The sequence below is a fragment of the Ursus arctos genome, unplaced genomic scaffold (assembly GCF_023065955.2).
Source record: "Ursus arctos isolate Adak ecotype North America unplaced genomic scaffold, UrsArc2.0 scaffold_3, whole genome shotgun sequence".
In the NCBI taxonomy this organism is placed as follows: Eukaryota; Metazoa; Chordata; class Mammalia; order Carnivora; family Ursidae; genus Ursus; species Ursus arctos.
Window position 1 is genome coordinate 23,080,699 of NW_026622985.1, and position 6,000 is coordinate 23,086,698.

The window sequence follows — 6,000 nt, forward strand, 5'->3', positions numbered from 1 at the left end:
CCTCTTCCCTGAATATAGAGATGGTACAGAATTCTAAGTGTTGACCTTGATAACAGTGGTTTTAAAGCAGTGTTAAGAGTGAAAAAATGGGAAGAGAAATTAGAGACTGCAATGGACATTGTTTTCTTGTGTAAAGGAAAGGAGAGGGCTGGCATGGTAACTGGTAGGGGATGGTAGTCAGGGGGGATGTTTTTATATATATTGCTGAGAAAGATACAGTACAGAGGGAAAATTGTAAGATTTGATAATGTGTAATAGAGAAGGGACTGTGTTGTTGAAGTGATCTTCTTGAGTAGGTGAGAAAGAATGAGAGGATGGTAGTTTTCTACTGGAAGACCAGACAGTTCATCTATAGTAACAAGAAAGAAGGAAAAGTAAATTGATACTGCAACAGGTAAGTGTTAGGTATGATGCTGGAAGGGTTCCCATATACAGTTGAACCCAATAAAATGATACATTGAGGAACACACTTAACCAAAGAGGTAAAAGGCATGAGCTCTGAAAACTGTAAAACACTGATGAAAGAAATTAAAGATGACACAAACAAATGGAAAGATATTCCATGCTCATAGATTGGAAGAACCAGTATTGTTAAAATGCCCATACTACGTAAAGCAATCTATAAGTTTAATGCAACATCTATCAAAATATCAATAACATTTTTCATAGAACCAGAACGAATAATCCTAAAATTTGCATGGAGCTACAAAAGACCCTAACTAGCCAAAGCCACCTTGAAAAAGAACAAAGGTGGTAGTATCATCCCAAATTTCAAGATATGCTACCAAAGCTGTAGTGACCAAAACAGTATGGTACTGGCACAAAAACAGGCACATAGATCAAAGGAACAGGACAGGGTACCATATACAAACCCATGCTTATATGGCTGATTAATCTATGACAAATGAGGCAAGAATATACAATGGGTAAAAGACGATCTTTTCAATAAATAGGGCTGGGAAAACTGGACCACCTTCTTATACCAAACAGAAAAATAAAGTCAAAATGGATTAAAGACCTAACAGTGAGACCTGAAACCATAAAACTCCTAGAAGAAAACATAGCAGTAATTTCTTTAACAATGGCTGTAGAAGCATTTTTCTAGATATGTCTACTCAGGCAAGGGAAACAAAAACAAAATTAAACTACTAGGACTACATTAAAAAAAAAAAAACTTTTGCACAGGGTAGGAAAGCATCAACAAAACAAAAAGGCAACCTAACGAATGGGAGAAGATATTTTCAAATGATATATCTGATAAAGGGTTAATATCCAAAATATATAAAAAAACTTGAACAATTCCACAGCAAAAAACCCCCAAATAATCTGATTAAAATGGTCAGGGAAACTGGATAAACATTTTTCCAAAAGAGACTTATAGATGGCCAACAGACATACATAAAACTATCACTATTCATCAGGGAAATGCACATTAAAACCACAATGAGATACGACTTTATATCTGTCAGAGTGGTTAAAATAAAAAACACCAGAAATAAGAAGTGTTGGAGAGGAAGTAGAGAAGAGGGAACTCTAGTGCACTGTTGGTAGAAATGCAAATTACTGCAGTCGCAGTAGAAAACAGTATGGAGGTTCCTCAGAAAAGTAAAAACAGAATTAACCATATGATCCAGTAATTGCGCTATTGGGTATTTATCCAAAGAAAACAAAAAACACTAATTTGAAAAGATACATGTACTCCCCTATGTTTGCTGCAGCATTATTTACAAGATTACTCTTTGTAAGATTATTATTTGCATTATTTACATTCCATGCCAAGATATGGAAGCAACCCAAGTGTTCCTCCGTAGATGAATGGATAAAGAAGATGTGGTATATATACACAATGGAATATTACTCAGCCATAAAAAAAGAATGAAATCTTGCCTTTTGCAACAACATGGATGGAGCTAGAGAGTATAATGCTAAGTGAAATAAGTCAGAGAAGAACAAATCCCATACAATTTCACTCATGTGGAATTTAAGAAAACAAAACAAAAGACAGACTTTTTCTTTAACAAGTTTTTAATCAGCTAACATACATTGTTATATTAGTTTCAGGTGTACAGTATCATGACTCAGTACTTCCGTACAACACCCAGGGCTCATCACAGGTGCACTCCTTAATCCCCATCCCCTCTCCCCTCATCCCCCCACCCAAAAAGACAGACTCTTAAACACAGGGAACAAACTGGTGGTTGCCAGGTGAGGATGTGGGTGGGACATATGGGTGAAATAGATAAAGGGGATTAAGAGTACACTTACCTTGATGAGCAATGAGAAATGTATAGAACTGTTGAATCTTTATATTATACACCTAAAATTAACATAACAGCGTATGTCATACTTCAGTAAAAAGATAACAAAAAGATATTTCTCTTCTGATTTCTTCTATTTTCTCATTGAAATAGAAAGCAAGAGTGGGACCATGTATTGGAGATATCAAAGGAGAAAGGGTGAAATAGTCATCCAGTTTGTTACCAGTTCTATCTAAACAGTCCTTTATGTCAATCATATAACCCCATCCATCCAATGTACCAAAGTTGCCTCATCAGTCATTGTGTTGTACAAATCACCAAATCCTTTTTCCTTTAGGGGTTGTCCTTGAATTCCTCGGGAATTTGGAGATCGCTAACAACTCATTCTTCTGAAACCTCTGTCACACAGGGTTCATGCCTGGCTAATAACCTTTCATGCTTCACACCCGGTTTTCTGTCTTCACTGAATTCTTTTCCTATTGCTTTTTCTAAAGCCGGATTCTTTCCGGTTTCTGTCTTTAAATCCCATGCTCCTTCTTTTTTTTTTTTTTTTTTTAATGATTTTTTATTATATTATGTTAGTCACCATACAGTACATCCCCGGTTTCCGATGTAAGGCTCGATGATTCATTAGTTGTGTATAACACCCAGTGCACCATGCAATACGTGCCCTCCTTATAACCCATCACCGGTCTATCCCATTCCCCCACCCCCCTCCCCTCTGAAGTCCTCAGTTTGTTTCTCATAGTCCATAGTCTCTCATGTTTCATTCCCCCTTCTGATTACCACCCCCCCATGCTCCTTCTTCAGGCAATCTCATTTCCTCTTTAGGATTCAGCTGTTACAAGATGAAGCCCCAAACGTTTACTACTTCCACCTAGACCCTCCTCAGTTAGTGGCTAGTCCTATAGTACTTCCAAATGGACATGTTTGGAACCGAACTCACCATGTTTCTCTGTAAGCCTCTGTTCCCTTGTGCAGCATCATGATTCTCTTCATCCCTCAAACTGACGTCTGAGTCATTTCGGATTCCGTTTTCCTGCATTTAATATAGGTCTGTAGCACTCATAAGTTCTTTAAAATCTTTTGTTCCCTTTCTGTTTCTTATCCGGGTACATACTTCACCCTCTCTCCCTGATTATTGGGGCAGAACCCTAAAGATTCTTATTTCCTCTTTTCTTTCAACTAAACTCTTATTGGATCTGACATCATAGGGATTAGAAGATTTATCTTCACAAGGAACAAATGGCAATGTCCCTTATAACATGTCCATTGTTCAAATTAAAAACTTTTAGAAGGCCCAAAGAACAGAAACTAGGGTTTTTTTTGTTTTGTTTTTTGTTTCGTTTTGTTTTTTTAGTTTTTAAGTTTTTAGTAGTACAAACAGTAGGATTTGAGAAATCATTATCCTAAAGACTTGAAATGCTCAGTAATTGCTATTTATGGAAATAACACAATTTCCACCCCCCACTTCTGACCATACTTTCCCAGAAGAATTGTTGATTTATGAGTTCTAATAAAACTGAAGTCCACCCTTCACCAAAACTTACACTAAAACCAAAGAGCTGCAAGCCTATTGAACGTACCCATTATAGAAGACCTTCCACTTCCAGATACCTCTGTAAATATTTACTTCGTGTTTCCAGCTCGAAGGAAGACAATATAAAATAAAATGCCTTGTAAAAACAACAACAAAAACAACTTTTAAGCCTCTACTAGTTGATCTCAGTCTACCTTTCTCCTGAGTTTTACATTTCTCTCCTACATTTATTCTAAATCCTGGTCAAAATTAATCACTTACTATTTTTCATAACTTTTTTTGTTAGCCCTTCATGCCTTTCATCATTGACCTTGTGTTTTTCTTGTTGCCTCAGTGCCCTTTCTCATCTCAAAAAAAAATTAATGCCCAATTCAATGTCACTGCATCTGCTACTCTCAACTCCACCCAAACTGGAGCTATTTATATATTTTCTGAAAATATAAAATTTTACCAGGATCACTTTTATAATAGTTGTTGCACTTAATACAACTCATTTAAATTATTGATATATCTGGTTTATTATCTCTTGTTGGTTTGCAAGTAGCTTGGGGCTTCCCAGGAATAATCTGAAACTGGTCCCCCAATGCAGAGGGCAAAGAAAGACTGAAGAAAGAGGTCACTCCAGATTGGTTGGTGGTGGTTTTAAGAAGGAAAGGAACTTACATATGAGGCTTGTCCCGGGTGACTGCAAGATGGGTAGTTTTCTGTGTCTGCCCATGAAATCTTAAAGTTTATGTAGAGGCCTTACCTGGGTTTGGTCACATATTCCACCTAGATGGTCTCAACTGCACATCACTATCTCAAGGCTATGTCCTTGGAGCAACCTCTGGGATCAGGGAAGGCAACTGGACCCCATAATCCAAGGACAGGGGAGAAGGCGAGGAATCTCCAGTTGCTGGGTCCAGCTCACAAGTCAGCCAGCAGTCACATCTTCTTGATGACTTCTCCCAACAATTATTTACACCAGTTGATGAACTGTAGGCCCTAGAGACAAAAAAATCTGAAAAAAATACTTTGTTACTTGTACTTTAGTCAGAACTCTGCAATAGAATCTTCGGCAATGGCGGAAATATTCTGTATTTGCTCAGTCCAATACACTAGCCGCTAGCTGCATGTGGCTACTGAGCACTTGAAGTGTGTGAAAATAAAAACTAAATTTTAAATTTGATTCAATTTTAATTATTTTAGGTTTAAATTTAAATAGGTACAAGCAGCTAATGGCTTTCAGTTACTACGCGTTTGGCCGGCATGTGTACACTGAGATTTCCTGTGTAACTGTCGCCACAATCCATTCATGTCACCACATGCAAACTCCTGAGGTGATGCTGGTACAAGATTCGCATCTCACCCAGCCATTGCAAAACGGCACTACATACCAACTTTGGCCTTCTTTCTATGACTCATGCTAACTAACCCTATTCTGAGTGTTTTGCCCTTTCCCCCACGCTACCCAAAACACATGAAAGCCTAAAAACTGTCACAAAGCCATTACTCACCAAACAGTAGCGCATGATCCAGTATTTTCATTCCTATTTATTGTGGTTTCTATTTCCTATGCACTTAGGGGTCAGAGAGACATTACTGGGTGCTTGATGGTAGCAAGAAGAAAAGTTAATCTGTTTCAATGACTATGCATTTTTTACTCTTCCTTCACTGTGCTAGCAAAAGAATAATTTCATGTCTTCATTGAATTATTTTTCCCTAGAAAATCCTCAAATGATTGCTCTACCTATTCAACCCTTTTTATATTTCTACTGAAGTTTTGAATTGTAGCCATACCACAGAATGATATTCCTAAAGAATATAAAAAAATGGCTAAGTCAATAATACAAGTGCACAAGAAAAGAACTCTGGTACAGGAGGTTTATGGTTAATGTCAAAGGAATTGTAAGGGGCACCGGGGTGGCTCAGTCAGTTGAGTGTCTGACTCTTGATTTCAGCTCAGGTCATGATCTCAGGGTCGTGAGATTGAGCCCCGCATTGGGCTCCATGCTTAGCGGGGTGTCTGCTTGAGATTCTCTCCCTCTCCCTTTGCCTCTCCCCCTGCTCCCTCTGTCTCTTTCTCTCTAAAACAAGTAAATCTTAAAAAAAAAAAACAAAAGATTGTGCACACACAAACACACAAAAATTCAAGGCATTCAGAGGAGAGACCTATTTTATATACTTTACATATAAGGAATCTTGTATGAAGAAGTTATGATT